The sequence below is a fragment of the Equus caballus genome, chromosome 27, assembly GCF_041296265.1.
Source record: "Equus caballus isolate H_3958 breed thoroughbred chromosome 27, TB-T2T, whole genome shotgun sequence".
NCBI classification, from domain to species: domain Eukaryota; kingdom Metazoa; phylum Chordata; class Mammalia; order Perissodactyla; family Equidae; genus Equus; species Equus caballus.
Window position 1 is genome coordinate 22143816 of NC_091710.1, and position 19092 is coordinate 22162907.

Sequence of the window (19092 nt, forward strand, 5' to 3'; positions counted from 1 at the left end):
GCACCTTAGCAAATAACCTTATATGTATTTGCTCAAACCTCTGATAATTTTATTAGGATAAATTTTCAGAAATGAAATTTCTGGGTCAGAAAGAATATGTCTTTAAGGTTTTTGATACGCATTCTCGAGTCGCTCTCCAGAAAGGCTGTTTTCTCCTAGCACTGATTTACAATGTTCATTTCTCCTCACCTTTTCACCTTTGACAGTACTAGAGATATATTTTTTAAAATCCCAATTTTGTGAATAAAAATAGTAACATTCAAAAAATTTATGTTTTTGAGATTGCTGGTAAGATTGATCCTTTTTCATATTTTTATCGGACATGTATATTTCTTGATACATTTTTAGTTTGTGTTCTCTGCTTAATTCTGGGGAGTGATCAGCTTTCTTTTAGCGCTTTGCAAGTGCCCTTTATATAGATAAGCATTTTAAAAATACATATGGTTAATATTCTTTGCCGTTTTCTTTTAAATGTCTTCATAGTATTTCTTGATATGTAGGACATTTTAATGTTTCCGGAATGAGAGATGCATATCTTTTCTGTTTTAAACTGGTTTTTAAAAAATTTTATGCTTAAAAAGTTTAATTCATCCAAAGATTATATGAATATTTCTATATATTCGTATAGTTATTTAATGGCTTTATTATTTTCACCAAATTGTTGTTCAATCTTCCAATTCCATTTATTGAATAATGCCATTTTCCTCACTGACTTGAAATTTCCCTTTATTACATACTAATTTGAATATATTCTTTGGCTGTTTCTGCTCTTCCTTTGTTTTATTAATTTGCACCTTTCAGAAGCAGAAACCCACTTTAAAAATTGTTGGAGTTTTAGAATATGTTTTTCGTATTGGGCTAAATCACTCCTCATTTTTAATTTTCAAAATTATCTCAGCTATTTACTATCTGTGTTTTTCTTGCGGAAGAAATTCAGAATCAATTTTTTCCAGCCTCTGGTGGCTAAACTTGCACTGAATTTGTAAATAAATTTGAGAAGAAATGACTTTTCTTGGTGTCCAGTTGGCTAGTTCTTGATTCCCTTTCTTAGGGTGTTTATTAGCTGTGGCTGGATGTGCGTAATTCCTGGCCAGTTCCCAGTTTCTGCAAGTTCTTCCACTTTACAGTGAAGCTGTTCCTCTGGGTGGCATCTTTTCTTACCCCTGCTGCCCGGTTTCCGACATCAGGAGCAATGCCTCCCACTAAAGCTATGCTTCCTGGGCTGCCGCCCTGCTGCTCCCCTCCCTCTCTGGGCCCCTGTAGCCCATCATTTTTTGCTGCTGAGACAGGAAGCTTCTTCCACCAGTATGTAGTATATTAGTTGCATTTCCCTACCCAGCTGATAACTAGGAATGAATGTCACAGAATGCATGCAAAAAGATGACAAGCAGTGTTTTTATCAGTTCAAGAAGCCATATGATAAAGAATAGCTGTTCGGTTGTTATGTTGGTAAAAATCTGGTCTAGGGGTAGCATAGTGGGGTGTAGACGGTATCTTTTTATTTTTTGTTTCAGGAGTCTCTGTTTTATGAACTACAGCGCTGGGTAGGTTAACAATAAAAACAATAGCTTATTCTTAAATATGCAGCTCTTGCTCTAGGTGAGGCACCATTCTAAGTACTTTCCACATGTAAATTCATTTAATCCTCACTACTACCTTATGAAGGGAATCCTATTATTATTCTAGTTTTACGGCTTATCTCAATTGAACTCCTTATGCCTTACAGCAGGCAGAAATTCACTTTAAGTTCTAGCATCATGTGGTCTTTCAGATTAATTTTTAGTGTGAGTTCCATCCTTTTCAGTCTTCATTAATATTTTAGAGTTATACTGAGGGAGACACTTAGGGCTGCTAGCCAGGCGCATTTTAAACTGGAAATCATCTTTTTCTTTTTTTAAACATTTTATTAGAAAATAAAGCAGAGATACAAAATTCTACAAAAAGAAAAAAGGATATATCAATTAGTGAATTCTAAGACACACACCCTTGAAACCACTGCCCAGGTCAAGAAACAGATCTTTGCCTGTCATGCCAGGAGCGCCTCCATTTGCCCCGTCTCTATCTTGGCTCTCTTTGTTCCGCCAAAAGTAACCACTGACTTTTTCAGAATCATTTTCTCAGGTTTTTGTATAGTTTTATTATAAAGTGTGCCTCACTAATTCCCATAGTTTAGCCTTGCCCAATTTTTAAAAGCTTGATGTGTTTTTTTCGTCTATTTGAGCCTGTAGGTTCATTCTCCAATCCTTTCTTTTCCTTCCTTGTAAGTTACCTGTAAAAGAACTTGAGGGCATTTGACCTACAGTTTTCTAAAGTGGAGGTTTTGCTGATTGTGTATTTCTGGTCCCATTCAACACTTTCCTCTGTCCTTCCTATTCTTGCAAATTGGCAGATGGATCCGGAAACTTGTAGAGTCTGGGACTGATGCATCTGGTGAGACTGTAAATGGTATTGAGTTCTTTCATCCAAAGGCACATTGTATCTGATTGTCTCTCTTTTGTGATGTTAGCAGCTGTTGATGCTCAATGCCTAGATCCGTTAGTTCATTGAAGGTTGCATAGAATATTGTTTTCTTCTATCATTTCTTTTTCATTGATTAATTGGAATACTTTTGAGTAAGCACTTTTCCTCATTTACCGGTTGGTACTTTGTGCTATGGTTCTTTCAGAAAAGGAAGAAAAATTGCTTCATTCTGTCCTTTTATTTACCAATTTTCCAATTAAGGAGTTGGTTCCCTATCATTCTGCAAAAATGACCAAATAGGCTTTTAAGAAATACTGTTATGAAAGCATAGATTTAACGTATCTGATGGGTTTTGGTCAATTGCAATGACTACCCCTTTTGAAGTTCAAATTGTCCCATCTTTGCCAGTGGAGCCTCTTCCAGTTTGCCCCTGAGTCCTCTGTCATGACTACGGTCGTCTTTGACAGCTTACTTGTTATCTAGTATGGCAAGATATTCCAGGCTCATCTTGGGTACTTCCTGGAATCAGCCTCTTTTCCCCAAAAGACGGAATTTCTTTTAGTGGGAATGGTGTTTAGAGATTGTCAGGGTGTCTGAGTGCTAGGGGTGTTGCATCGTGTTTGTAATTGTTTTTAGGTCTCTTCAGTGGATAGAACTAAGAAATATTTGTGTTTATACACTATTTTACGAGTAAATACTGATTCTTCCAATTCAGTCATGATAACAGGGTTTTGTATTTACTGTCTTATATTCTTCTGTTTACTCTATTTCCACATTAAGCATCTTGATTCTCGAAGACAAGGGAAATGACAAAATTAGCATATTTCATAAGTACTCATTTACTCTATCCAATGCTACACACATAACATCCTGTGAATAACAATATTAATACTACACTGCTAATATATTAACTGATAAATGAAATCTTTTTACAACACGTTCTCCTTGTTTTTAAATAGTTGTACTATATCTGCATTATCTGAGCATATAGCCATGCCATACTATACTTTCTCCCCAGTAACCTCCATTTATATTAATTCTATAAGAACTATATATATCATGCTGCTACTAATTCTTATGTTGGCGTCTCTCTAGTCATTTTGGTTATCTGAATCTCATATTCCTGTAGATGTAACAGGAAAGGCTCATGAGAACAAAGTTACCTGAGTTCTTGCCTGTTATCACTTTGGGCTCTTTATAGTTAAATGTCACTTTTACTGGATATAAAAAGTAAGGTCACATTTCTTCTTTTGAGAATGTAAAATAAGTTACTCTATTTGTTTTTGGAATAAAACATTGCAGTTGGAAAGTCTGATTATGATCTAATTTTGTTTCCCTTATAAATGAGTCATTTTCTTAGAAGCTCAAATAATTTTTTAAAAAGTTGCTCTAGCGCCGGACAGCTGGCGTGGTGGTTAAGTTCATGCTCTCTGCTTTGGCAGTCTGTGGTTCATGGGTTTGGATTCCAGTCGTGGACTGACACACTGCTCATCAAGCCGTGCTGTGGCGGCATCCCACATACAAAATAGAGGAAGACTGGCAGAGACGTTAGCTCAGGGACGAGCCTCCTCAAGCAAAGAGAGGATGATTGGCAACAGGTGTTAACTCAGGGCACTCTTCCTTAACAAAAAAAGTTATTCTAAAGTTCAGTAATTTTCCTGGAATATGTTTTGGTATTGGTTGTTCTGAATCAACATTCAGAGTATGCTCTTTCAATATATATTTTCTCTAATTTTAATTTTAGTAAATACTAGTGCATTTCCTTTGTTCTATTTCTTTGGCTTTCTTTTTCGAGGTCTCTTACTGTTCGTATATGAGATCATCTTTGTCTTCAGTTTGTCACTTACTGTTGGATCTCTGTGTTTCTTTACTTCTTTAAAAATTTTAAATGTTTTCCTTCATTTTACCTTCTATTTCTCTTAATTATTTGTTGTGTTTCTTCCAGTTTAGTCTTTGTTTGTGACGTAATTTATTCTTTTATTTGCAATTATTTTTGTAGTTCTCATACCTAGTTTGCGAATTTTCTTATTCTGATGTTGTTCTTTCGTGTCTTGTATAATTTTCTTAAAGTTTCTGAGTCTTCTTTGAAATAGATGGTTACTGTTTAAATCTGTTTTTAAAGCACTTGTTTCTGATATGTTTTTCTATAAGCATATTATTTGCTTCTTTTTAAAAAAATAACTTTCTATAGGATTTGATTTCGGTATTTTCTCTTGTTCGTTATCATTTATTTGTCGCTTGAACTTTTAGAAGGAGGCATGATCCAAGGTTGCTTTTCTAACTTAGAATAGCTCCTTTTAAAAAAAATTTTGGCATGTGTGTGCAAGTATAGTGTTTACAGATCCAGAGGCTGGTTTTCTGAAGTTTACTGGCTCTCTCCCTCCCCCATGCCTGTCTGAACCTTCCCTTGTCTTTGTCTCCATTGACCTCATTCTGCTTAGTTTCGATTCTGCTCTTAGCAGTTTCTCTTCAGTGCGAAGCTCTGTCCTGGAAGGAAGTTCTGGTGGGTCATATTGAAGGTTCATAGGGGCCGGACTGCACTTGCCCTTTCGTCCCTACCTCGACCTCTTGTGCCCTTCTGCTGTTGGGATGGAACAAACCCTCCTCAGTTCAGCAGCCGTTCTTACACGGATCTGCTGTGCTTTCTCATGATCCTTGCTGGGTTTTGGGGGTTCTGCTGCTCTGAGGTCCCACAGATGCCTCATTGCCTCACTCTACTTCCCTGCACAGAGGCTGAAACCACACAGGTCTTAGAGCTCATTCACTTGTACTCGGAGCTCCAGGGAAGTACCGTGGCCCCTAGTTTTGTTATAAATTTTGTCTATGGGTTTCTGTTTGGCTGTCTAGTTCTGTTTTTATTTGAAGATTTAGAGAAATTAAAAACTATATCACCACTGCCAACATCTTCTCAGAATGCTCATTTTATTTGTATGTATGTATTTTTTCATCAATCAGGAGATAATTATTGAATGACCTAAGGCATATTCTTATTGACATTGAGGATATAGTTGTGACAAAACAGAGTTCTTGCCCTCAAGAAGCCCACATTATAATGGTAGAAGACAGGCATGAAACACGTGCGCCAGTACATGAGGGGGAAAATGTCAGGAATAAGTAAGTTCTGTGAGAAAGATGAAATAAAGTAATATGCATCCATTCTTTAGTCCATTTAAGTACATAATACAGTAATAATATATTATAATTAAAAACAATATATTACAACTAAAAATAATATATTACTCTATATTATATGATTACATATGATTATATATCATATATATTTATAATATTATATATTCAATTATATATATAAAATATATATAATTTGAATAATACTTTCCAAATTACAAAGCATGTTTCTACATATTGCGTTCTTTTATCCTGACTTTTAATCTCATGAACAAACAGACAGGGCAGATTTATTTTGCCTGTAACAGGGGAGAAATTTCAGGCTCAATAATTATAAGTGACATCTAGTACATTTAAAGCCAGAGCTTAAACTGGCATCATCTTTTGAATCCAAATCTGCTCCTCTTTAATTTAATATTCTGTGTTTTTTCATATCACATCACACAAAACACTGTGTTGGGGTTTGAAGATGGTGCATTTTTAGCCCAAGAAATTAACATTCTGTCAGAGATAGTAAGATATAGGCTAAATGGCATTAAGTGTGTGGGAAGAGGCGTAAATGAAGTTCTGTGGGCATGACAGAAGGATGCGATCTCTCTGTGGTGGGGAATATTGGGGGAACCTTGATGAGGGAGGCGGCAATTGAGTGATGCTTGCAAGTAGAGAGACTGAGGAAACACCAGTTGGAAAGAGCCATGTGGACAAAAACGTGTAGGGATGTACTCAGTGTAGTTGGAGGATAGGGAGAGTTCATTCATCCATTCACTTTTTTCTTCATATACTCATTCAACAAACTTCTAAGCTACTATGTGTCAGGCCCTGTGCCAGGGCTGAGGTACCAAGATAGTTAGGAAAAGAGCCCAGTCTAGTGGGAGAGACTACTCCTCTCCAACCCGATACAAAAATGAGACCTAAAAGATAGAATCTTCATTCACTTGCAGCATCCAACAGGGCCAAGCAGCCGGGAGATGGGGAGCAGAGAAATTTAGAGCAGGGATTCCAGCCACTCTCCTGACAGGCTCCCTGGTGTTCCTGACCTTGAAGAAATGCATATTATGCATGAAAAGCTGATAGGGGAAAGACTAGAAAAGTATGTTGAGAGATAGGTTGTAGCAGACTTTAAGTGTCAGGATAAAGTATTTATTTTTAGGTGGTAAAAAACCCTAGAGAGTTTTTGAAGAGGAGACTAACCTAAGATGCCAGTGCAGTGTAACAGAAATAGCACCAGCTTGAATTTAGCTAGGCAAGGACCAAGCCAGCTCTACCATGTTCTGAAAAGTATGACGCACGGCAGAATTATTTAAACACTCAGCTTTATTTCCCTGATCTGTAAAACGGGCGTTCATTCACTTATTTATACACTGTCTCTTCCTTTATTTATTCATTCACTTTTTAATCCAACTAATATTTAACAATTACTCGCTATGTTCTAGAGCTGCACTGTCCAACCCAGTGCCTGCCAGCCTGTGGGGCCACTGAACACTTGAAACATGGGTAATCTGACTTGAGATGTGCTGTAAGTGTGAAATATACACCTGGCTTCAAGGTCTTAGTATGAGAAAAAGAATATGAAATGTCTCATTAATAATTTTTTTTTTAAACATTTTATTTATTTATTTTTTTCCCTTTTTCTCCCCAAAGCCCCCTGGTACATAGTTGTATATTCTTCGTTGTGGGTCCTTCTAGTTGTGGTATGTGGGACGCTGCCTCAGCGTGGTTTGATGAGCAGTGCCATGTCCGCGCCCAGGATTCGAACCAACGAAACACTGGGCCGCCTGCAGCGGAGCGCGCAAACTTAACCACTCGGCCACGGGGCCAGCCCCTCATTAATAATTTTTATGTTGAATACATGTTGAAAGGAAAACGCTCTGGATATAATGGGCTAAATAAAATGTATTTTTTAAAATTAATTTCACAAGTTCCTTTTGTTTTTTTTTATATGACTATTAGAAAATTTAAATGTGGCCATATTTGTGGCTTAAGCTGTATACTATAGGACAGTGCGCTTCCAGACATTGGGCATGCAGTACTGAATAATTTAGTGGTGGGAGACAGATAATAAGTAAATTTAAATATCTAAACCACGTAATTCTAGAATGTGAAATAAGTGAAGATATGGAGACTGTCAAAGAGGAGCATGCACTGGAGTGGGGACTCAGGTTCGAATCGGGGTAATGGGGTAAAAGAACATAAAAGTGGGTTGAGAGAGAGAGAAGTTGACAGTTTGGGGCTATAATTTGGAGGACTGGGTGGCAGGATTTGGGGATGTATTGGATGTGGGAGATGGGGGAAAAGGAAAGAGGAATAAGTCCTAAGCCTTCCTTAGGGCTGTTAGGAAAGCTAAGTGCGATCAAGTGTAAAAGGCACCTGACAATGTTCGGCGCGCAGGACTCTCAGACAGTGGCAGCTGTGCTCGCACTGTGGTGTCTGGGGTGTGGATGGTGATGCTGAATAGCGCTGCTCTGAACATCTCTCGGGCACGGGTACCATTCCAATTTTAGGGTTGCCTCCATCTCCATCCAATCTTAAAGTGATGTCTCCAACAAGAAACCACCTTTCGTTTGGGAGTTTTTGAGATTTTCAGAGCTTTTAGACATTTGTCTTCCTCTCTTCCTATCTGCCTCTCACACCGCCTTTGTTCTCTATGAAATATCTCTTTATTTGCGACATTTTTGTTAGCCACTTCTCGTTGTTAGTGAGGCTTGTCTAGCGTCTGTATTTGTCCTCTCTCAGGAGCTCTGGCTACTTTCTTCCTTTTGGGGTCTTGTGGGGACCGTTACTGTCTATTTAAATGTTTCTTCAGTGCCTGAAAGCAAACCGTTGCCTTCCAAATACCAAGGACACATAGAGAATTCCACATTCCTCTTAAGTAGAAACCTTCCTTTTCTCTTTCCCTTATTGTCAAAATGACCATTCCCCCCAGAACCGTGGAAATGGAGGATTTTTATCCTCTGAGTGGATGGTTTCTATCCGGGTGACAGGGTATGTATTTCTCTAGACAACAGTGGAAAGTAATGCTCGTGCTGGTTTTAAACGTAGCCTCTGCAGATGTAAACACTGCAGCTTCTCCAGGGGCCATCTAGACACCACCCGCCTTCCCAGACAGCAGACACATCTGTCTCATGTGGGCAAACTCACACTACAACATGTCATTAGCACTATATCTGTTTCAGTCCTGGGTATGACATTTATGCCAGTTGACTTTTTCCTGAGACAAAGCAATAATGTTGGTAAGAGAGCAAGGGAGATATTATTTTATGTGGAAAACAGACTTACATGACCGAGTTAGAACTGGCTAATGGATGGCCACTTCAAGTCATTCACTTAGCAACCATTTATTTCACGTTTACTGAGTCTCTTCTATGTATCCAGACCTATGGCAGGCGCTGGAGATAGAAGGAAGGATAATTCCTAAAGTTCTTGTCTTCAAGATGTTTTTGAAGAAGCAGTCCTAAAAAAATATTAATAAAACAATTTAAGGGGAACACCTAATCAAAACTTCTGGTGTCGATGTTATGGACTGGGAGAGGTCAGCAACAAAGATGTGGATGAAGTTCACAGGAGTCTTGAAAGGACTCCTGGATCATTTGGACCTTGACATCCGGATGTGATCTGAACAGGTTGGGAGGAGAGAGAACAGCATGACCTAAATGGAGTGGAACAGGATGCACCAGGGAGAACAGTGGGAGACAAGATTGCTCAGGACCCTGCAGGCAGGCAGGAAGTGTGATTTCTAGGTCTTTAGGTCCAGTAAAGTGGGAGAGAAAGAGAAGAGACATTCTTTCCTGCTTACTGCATCTTTTCAAAGTTAAATACCAGACCATAAGCAACATCATGCATAACACTGGAAATAGTTGTACTTACTGGACATTTCATCTTACTACAGGGTGTGTATTAAGAGTTACGGCTATTTCTATCTCTAGCAAGGGGTGGCATTTGGCTCTTGCCTTTGGGTGTAGCTTTGTAGCAGCTGCAGGTAGAGTTCCATTATAGCCACAAGATGTCTTTGGCCAAAAGGACATCAGTGATCAGAATTCCAAGAATGGCCAGCTGGTGCTCAGAGGAATTCCGTATACTTCAAGGGAGGCTTCATGACCAAAATAATTATTATTTTATCTTTCTTCAATGGGTTTGCCTCCAAGCATAAGATGCCCAGAAAAAGAAAAGTTATGCTTCAAATATCGGTATTTCTTTGCAATTTTGAAATCCTTTCAATGCATCTCTCAGGCTTTTTTTCTATAACAGCTTTATTGAGATATAATTCACATATCATACAATTCACCTATTTAAATCGTACAGTTCAACGGTTTTTTGTATATGCAAAAAATTGTGTAACTATCACCACAATAAACTGTAGAACATTATCATCACCAAATGAAACCCTGTACCCACTGACAGCTGCTCCGCATTCTGCCTCACCTCTCCCTCCTGGCTCTCCTCCTCCTACATAATCGCCAATCTACTTTCTGTCTTTATGGCTTTTCCTATTCTGAATTTAATATAAATGGAATCATACACTATCTGGTCTTTTGTGATTGGCTTCTTTCACTTAGCATAATGTTTTTGAGGTTCATCTGTGTTGCAGTACGTACCAGTACTGTATTCTTTTCATTGCTGATGATATGCCATGATGTGGATGTAGCACATTTTATTTACCTGTTCTTCAGTTGATGGACATTTGGGTTGTTTTCACTTCTAGGCTATTATGAAGTATACTACTATGAATAGTTATGTATCGGTTTTTATGTGGACATATATTTTTATTTCTCTTGAATAAAATATACATTTGATTTTCATTTTTCATGGTAGTTATGTTCTGTAGAGGCACCAGCTCTGAATTAGCAAATATGAGCCATTCCCCCAGGGGATATACAGCATTAAGTTCCTACTGGCTGCTAGTCACAAGACTTTCATCAACTGATCAAGACATAAGCTTGTTTTATGTGTGTTTCTGTTCAAAGATGCCTTATTTAATATGTATTTCTTACAAATAATTGATTCTATGTAGCGTTTCCTTATAATACAATACTACATGAGAAGGGTTTAACATTTTTCTGACTCTGGGTAATAGAGTCAATTTCTTTGGCTTTTAGCCTCATAACAATGCTATCCATTATGCTTTTTCTATCAGTTGTTATCTCAGGCATCCACAATGTTTCCATCTTTTCCATAGCTTCATCACACACTGTAGATGTTACTTTAGCACTTTCTGGAGTGGTCTCGCATACACATCAGCGAATTCCCTCTTCCTTCTTCTGGCTGTAGGGTATTGTTGATTGACTGATTGGACTCACAGCGAACATCACTATTACTCATGCCTGAATGAAGCTGATTTAACACGTGTATGTTTTTCTCTAAAGTACATCACGATCTTTTTGTGCTTTGAAACACTAGACAGCACTTCAGCATTACCCTTGGGGGTCATTTTGAGCAGCAAAATCACCAACAAAAAGCACAAAAATGAAAAAAATGTGGCACGAAATAGACAGTGACAGGACCCCTTGTTTTACGGTATGAGAGGGGAAACAACACGGCAGAGTACCACCTTGCTCAGCCTCAGCTGGGAATGTGTGTGTCAGAGGACTCAAATTTTCTGCCATTCCACACAAGTCCATGAATGACCACAAAAATGCCACAGGTATTGATTTTTGGGTTACAAATAAATATTTGCCAGTAGATAAGTTTGCAAATACGTATGTGTGAATAATGCGGATTGACTGTACCTGGAAGTGGAATTGCTGGGTCAGATGTCTAAGCTTTTGAGAAGCTGCCCGATGGTTTCCCAATGTGGCTGTACCATTTTGTATTCTCACCAGCAGTATGTGGGGGTTCTTAACTCTCCGCATCCTTCCTAATTCTTTTCCTTACCCATGGTTTTCATTCTAGCCCTCTTAGTGGTTGTGAAGTGGTATCTCATTGTGGTTTGATTTGTATTTTCCTGATGGTTATTGATGTCAAGCATGTTTTTATGTTGTTGTTGGCCAATTGTATATCTTCTTTGTAGAAGTATCTATTAAGGCCCTTTGCACTTTTTAAAATTTGGGTAACTTTCAATAATAATAGTTGGAGACTTCAGTACCACACTCTCAATAATGAATAGAATGGCTAGGCAGAAGATTAATAAGGAAATCAAAGATAACGAGAAGACTTAAAAACAGCTAGGCCTAACAGACATCTCTAGAATTGTCTAGTTCTTCCTTCAGTTCTGTCAGTTTTAGCTTCATGAATTTCATAACTCTATAGTTATGTGTATATATGTTTATAATTGTTATGTCTTCCTGATGGCTTGGCACTTTAATCTTTATACAATGTTCCTCTTTTTCTCTAGAAATGACTTTTGTTTTAAAGGTTTATTTGTCTGATGTTAGTATAGCTGCTACAGCTTTCTTCTGGATGTCGTTTGTCTGATGTATCTTTTCATCCTTCTATTTTCACCCATTTGTATCATTGAATCTGCAGTGTGTCTCCTCTAGACAACATATGGATTTGTCATGCTTTCCTTTTTATCCAGTGTTACCATCTCTGTGTTTTGATTAGATTGTATAATACTTTCACATTTACTGTTATTATTGCTATAGTCGGATTTATGTCTACCATTTTACTTTTTATTTTTCTGTATGAATCATATCTTTTTTCTTCTCTTATTTCTCCTTACCACTTTCATTTGCATTAAGAGAATATTTTTTACTGCAACACTTTGACTCATTTATTGATTTTTCACTATATCATTTTGAATTAATTCTTTGGTAGGTGTTCTAGGGCTTACCATATAAATATCAACTTATCAGAATCTATTTAAGATTTATACTATCTTAATTTTAGCCAGATAGAGAAATGATACTCTTGCATACCTGTCTTCTCTCTTTCCTCTTTTTCTGCTATTATTGTTAGACACATTAGATCTATGTATGTTACAAACCCAACAATATGTTGTTATAATTGTTACTTTATATAATTTTATTTCTCTTAAAGAAGCTGAGAAAAGAAATGCAAGGAGGGTATCTTTTAATGCTTGTCATATTAGACTTCCTGTTTACCCCATCTGGTTCTCATCATTTGTTCCTGTGGATTTGAGAATTGTGGTATAGTGTTATTTTCTTACTCCAATACAGCTTTGCTCCCACCTACATCTCGTGTGCTGTTGTTGTCAGATGCATTATAGTTATACATGTTATTGGCCCAACTATAAAAAATAGATATCGTGTACAAATACTTTTTAAATTAGTTGGGAAGAAAGAAGAAATACACATCTATCTGTGTTTCATAATTACATAATTACCTTTACTGGCACTTTTTTTAAAATGAGGATTTGAATTATTGTCTGATGTCACTTGCTTTCAGCCTAAAGAACTTCCTTTAGTATTTCTTGTAAGGTAATCTGCTAGTAACAAATTCTCTCTGTTTTAAGAAAATCTCTAAATGTCTTTATTTCACCTTAATTTTTGAAAGATAGTTTTGCTGGGTGTAAGACTCTTGGTTGATAGATGTTTTTCTTTCAGCACTGTGAGAACGCCATCCCGCTGACTTCTGGCCTCCATTGTGTCTGATGAGAAGTCAGCTGTCAATCTTATTGTGGTTCCCTTGTATGTGATGAGTTGTTTTTCTCTGCTGCTTCAAAAATTTCCCTTTATTTTTGCCTTTCAGCATTTTCACTATGATGTATTTGGGTGTAGGTGATTTTGTGTCTTACTTGAATTTTGTTGACTTTTTTGAATGTATAGATGAATGTTTTCCTTCAGATTTTGGAAGTTTTCAGTCATTGTTTCTTTAAATATTTTTTCTGCTTCTTTCTTTCTCTTCCCTTTCTGGTACTACTATTTTATGTATATCTTCATATACTTAATAGTGTCCCACATTTCTCTGAGGATCTTTTGAATTTTGTTCATTCTTTTTTCTCTCTCTTCTTTGAATTGCATTATCTCTATTGAGCTATCTTCAAGTTCACTGATTCTTTCTTCTGCAAGTTCAAATCTACTGCCAAGCCCTTCTAGTGAATTTTTTATTTCAGTTATTTTACTTTTTAACTCCAGAATTTCCTTTTGATTCTTTTTTTATGACTTCAGTTTTTTATTGAATTCTCTATTTGATGCCACATTGTCATCATACATTCCATTACTTCTTTTAGCATGACTTCCTTTAATTCTTTGAACACTTTTGTAATTGTTTGAAACCTTCAAAGTTGCTTTGAAGTCTTTGCAAGTTAAATGCAATGGCAGAGCCCTCTTTTTTGTTGTTGTTGTTTTTTCCTGCATATTGGTTATACTTTTCTGGATTTCTTTTGCATGTTTTGTAATTTTGGTTGTTGTTTAAAACTGGATATTTTAGGTAATGTATTGTAGCAGTGCTGGGTACCGATTCCCCACCCTGCAGAGGTTGCTTTGTTTGCTTATTTATTTGTCCAGTGTCTCGGCTAGACTATTTTAATAATGTTTATTTCCTCCATGAAGTGCAGCCACTAAGGTCACTGCTCAGAGGCATGGCCTTAGGAATGTACACAATCACTTGGGATGATAGTGGTTTTTGCAGGAGTCCCTTTGTCTCTTTCTCTGATCTTCTCTGTTAAGCTCCTTGCCTTGGCTGGAATCATACTCAGCTTTTAGGCTCTACTAATTGCTGGATGATTGCTCTATTGCTTTTGCCAATGCCTTGGGGTATAAATGCTCCACAGTCTGATTCAATTAAATTTAGTTCTTTTTGTAGGGTTAGTTTTTGAGTCAAGTCTTTGAAGTTTGTTCTGACTCCAGAAAGGCTCCCCTTAGCTGTCTCTTTTCCTGGTTGCCTCTGGTAAACTAGCTGGCCTACGGTTTACCTTGTTGCTCTAATGGAGTTATAAGCTTTCTCTTAATTGCTTACCACCAAAATCTCCATCATTTTTGAGAGCACACTTATACTTAAATCTTCCCACACTCTATTTCAAATAAAGTCAGTTCCTTTGGGGAGAGTTTAGGAACTCTCTGTTCTTATGAACTCCCTCCTCTCTCTCTGTTCTAATGAAAAAATCTCTAAGCTACTGCTTCAGAGCAGAAACAGGGACAGTGGCCTGCTTCTTTCAGTGTGGTGGCCTGCTTTATTAGGAGGGCAGAAGCAGCAGCCCCTGGTCTTCTCAGCTTGTCTCTTCTGGCATGGAACCTCTGTACTACAAGTGAACTGGGGCAAGAGCAGTCAGGATCCCAGTACTCTTGGCCTGCTGTGGCTGGGATAGAGCTGCTGTCCTCTGAATGAGGATGGATGGAGGAAGAATGTATGTGGTCTTTTGGCTGCATTGCCAGGAATTTAGCTTCTGCGTCTTGGAGCTGAAGGGGATGTGAGAAATGCTGGTGCCCTGCCCCTCCTTATATCTTTTAACTGGGAAGTGATGGGAGAGGGAGCTCTATTTTCTCGACCCCACCCAACCAGGGTGGAGCTTCCTTCATGCTGAGCTGGAAGGTTGGTAGGGAGGCAGAGAGTTGTGGCTGAAGTGCCATAGCCTCTCTGTGTTCTTTCTGAGATTTAGTATATTTTCTTGAATAAATATTTCTTAATTTCTGGTTTACTCTTAGCATAATTTCTAGAGACTTTAAAGAATTGTTTGTTTTTTAAAAAAATAATTTTCACCAGTTATGGTTGTTTTGCTGGGGAGCCATTTTATAGAACTCCTCATTCTGACATTATGGAAGTGAAAATCTCTCTTTTAGGCTCTTTACATTCACCTAAAGTAAAGAGAATGAAGGCAGTTTTTGGAATTAAGTAAAAAAAAAAAAAACCTTTATAAAAGAAGAGAAAGGCCTTTGGGACTAGATTTCTGGCCAGAGTCATCTAGGCTTTTCTACATTTATTGAATTCTTCTGAAAACTTCTTAAGTTTGCAAAATTCTTTGACTAGACAGCCTTAGGATTCTCCATAAACTTTTTTTCTTTCCACAATGTGGCCACTGCACTGAAAAAGTCTAACTGAATTTTTACCTTAAGTTTGAAACCCTTATTTTAAGACAAGTTTACGTTGCCTCTTTATTTACTTGATAGCTTGGGCCCTTTCTCAAGTTTTTAAACTTTGAACATATTTATTGATGTCAGTTCATCAAACTTTAGGGAGTTTTTACCCTGGACCATTTATCAACATTACTCTGAGTGCAGAGGGAGACTCCAGGAAAGATGATATGATCTGTAGTTGCAAGGAGCCATTAATTTGGGATTTAGATAACCAAGAATACAAAATTAAATTCCAGTACTTGGTAGGCACTTGGTTAATACTGAGATTTTTTTCTGGGTACTTGCGTCTGCATCAGGGTCATTAGAGTAGTCAGAGTTGGTGGTACTCACAATTGCATCACGTGAGTTACATTGACCCCTTCTGTAAAATATCCCATAAAGCATGTCCTGCTTGCTTCAGAAGCTGCCTAATTTCTCAGGGCATGACAGTCCCTCTATCGTCAAGGACCTAAACTTTCTTGGTCCCTCTTCTACAGTTATGGCATGACTACATTCCGTATTATTTTCTTACATAACAATTGGTTCTCCTCCTCTATTATTCTTTAATTCTTCTATGTGATATGATGAGATTGTCCAGGAGAGCAGAAATCTAAGAATTTATATGAAAACTATCATGAAACTAACATAAATATTGGGAAAATGTTCCCCTACTTGACACTTCAAGTTAGTTAATAAATTATTGAAACTCTGGTTCTTTTTCTGGCCATCTTCCTGTCAGTCTGAAAGATATTAGCTTACAGTTGACCTCTTTGCCTTACCTATCTCCTCTTTTGACTTTGATGTCATGCAAATTTTTAACTCTATAAACTAATCCTGAACTCCACTCATTCAGTGAACATTTGCAGGTCCCCCTGTGTGGCAAGTTTGTGCTGGGCTTCAATATCAATGAGATGATTTCCTTGACCTTAAAGGAGCTTTGTAGGCTCATGAGGGGATCAAATATGAAAGCAAATAAATGGAATAATTCAATGTGCTATTACACGAGAAGTACGTACAGGACACGTAGAGGACCCTAAAGCTAGTGCTCACGTCTGCAGTACAGTAAAGGGAGGAAGGCATAAGAGGCTTCACTTCAAGGAAGTGAATATAAACTGAGCCATAAAGACAGATTCTGCAAAGACAGGACTAGACAAGAAGTGATGAGCAAGGGCATTCCAGACATGAGAAACTTGAAAGGCTTGAAGATGAAAACCCACACAAGTAGGCTTAATTTACATGAATGATCTTTTCCCCTACAATTGGGAGAGTGTGAGTCCAATAGGAGAATCTATTTCCTTGATTATAATACTTTCCTTATATTTTCCATCTGCCTTCTCCAATTCTCCTGGTCCTTCCCTTCTTGATAATGGGCAGCAGAGTCATATTCATCTAACGTAGCATCTCACATATTTAGTAGGTCCTTAAAAATGTTTGGAATGAAGTAATACCACAAATCCATTGATCATTATCCAGTTTCAGGGCAGTTGTTTGCCCTGGACACTAGTTCTGAGTACACTTCGTATAATAATACCACCCCTGTGTCTGGGCTGATGGTCTTTCTGTAGAAATGTCTACACGTTAGAGCTCCAGAGAAAGAGGGACCAGGCTTGGCCAGTGCTTTTGCTGAAAGTGGCCAAAGGGATGCACAGATTCTAAATAGATGTGAATTGTGGGTTAAGTTTTTGCTTATGATCTTGTGCCTAATTTTAAGAAAAATTATGTGCTTTGACCTATATCATGCATAAGTAGGTGAAAAATGGGTAATTCAAGCATCCACTTTCACCTTGACAACCTTCCTTTCTTTTTTTTTTTTTTTGATGTAGGACCGGTCTCCTCTAATAGACAGTGGGAAAGTGCCAGCCTAGGTCTTTCAGATCTCCTGAGCTATCTACTCCTTGTTGCTGGGCTCCAACCCTTCAGTGACTCCCTGATTTGTCATTTCCTGGTTTTCCAGTGTTCTGTCCCCTCCAGGGGTTCTGTGGCATCTCCTAGGGTTGGTTGGCGAGGTGAGGGAGGGGAGCCAGCCCTCCCTTTACTGCCTGGCCCAGTTAGTCTCCACAGTGTACCGCACAAAGGTGTAAAAGTATTTATGATTTTTTTCTTTTTTTGCTGAGGAAAAAAAGCACCTCGACTTTTAACCTTCAGCAAGGTAGACTCTTGGACACAGCCTCAGTGCCTGCCCAGGTGTCCTGCGCTAAGTTTTGTCCGTCTCCAGGAGAGGATCCTTGAGGGAGCCCCTCCTCTCTCCGTAGGATCCATTTCCTCTCATTGACTCCCTCCCCAAACGCGTTGCAGTACATTTCCCCAAATCTCACACAGTAACTGTGACAAAAGGGTGGGGCCACACTGAGATTTAATATTCTAAGGTCAAGAGAATAAATGACAGTGGGTGGGGCATTGTAACTCCAAATCACACAGAGTCCCTTTTGAAGTCTCTCCCTTATCCCCACTCCTGAACTGCAGGCCAGCTTCCTGGAATATACACACACACACACACGCGCACACGCACATGCACACACACAGCACTCCTCCCAAGGACGAGGGCTAATTATCAGAGAAATGACAGACTAATGCCTTAAGGAGGAAGGCGTTAGTTTTCTAACTGCCACATAATTTGCAAGATAACACTCTCTCCAGCAGTCTGGACATTTTATCATTATGCAGAAAAATATATAATTCCCTTTTTTCCATGCCATCCACACCCTCCTCCTCATGCCATTTCAAATTGCACTTTTTGGACCTGCTGGGAATAAGAGAAGGGGCTATTTTGGGGCCAAATACCCATCCAAGGCTGCTCTTTAACAAAGAGATGCTTTGCTGTTGCTGCTCCATTAAGGAACAGATTAAGTCCTTATCTAGGAGTCCACTGTACCCTCAATTTCTAACTGGGCAGGAGGGGAGCCAATGGACTAATCTTCCTCATGCATGATATAGGCAACCGATGATCTGTGTGCACAATAGCCAGGTCACGTGGTCTTACAAGGGATTTATTTTTTCTGAATCATGATTCATTTTCATTAAGTCTTACAAAAGAATAAAAATCAAGCTGGATTGAAGTCTTTTGTGCGGCATTTAACTAATCACCTTTCCTGAAGAAAAGGAAAATTACGCAAGCTCTCCTCGAAAATTTACCCAGCATGGTCATCGTAGCTTTTTGATATATAGCGAGTTAATTATGGAAAATGTTCACTTCCTTCAAGAAATCTTAAAAAAAAATCTGGAGCATGTGGCCATGTATCCTGGTGAGGCTAAAATTGGTCAGTGGCAGAGCTGAATGCCAAGTGACAATTTCTGCTAAATAATTCAGGCCATCTGAACTCGGATGTTTTACTTACTTTAACGAGTATAACGGGTGCGGTTAGAGAGCGTTTTCTTCACGGTGCCAAGCACAGTGTGCTCTTGCCTAATCGTGGGCTCCGTTTTTCTTCAGGTAACTCCTCTCTGCACGTTTGTCCTGTGGTCCCAGGGCCTGGTAGTAGTAGCCACTAATTAAAGTAGGTTGAAGTCAGTCACTGAGTAAGTTTTGATGATGTGATAATCCCAATTCAGGGAAAAA

The 19092-nt window shown here is 38.3% G+C and overlaps 1 protein-coding gene across 4 annotated transcripts in view; it reads left to right on the forward strand.

The window, feature by feature from the left end:
* The window catches only part of ZMAT4 (zinc finger matrin-type 4), a 321138-nt gene that overhangs the window by 154874 nt on the left and 147172 nt on the right, over nucleotides 1-19092 (forward strand). The gene's annotated exons all lie outside the window — the stretch shown is intronic.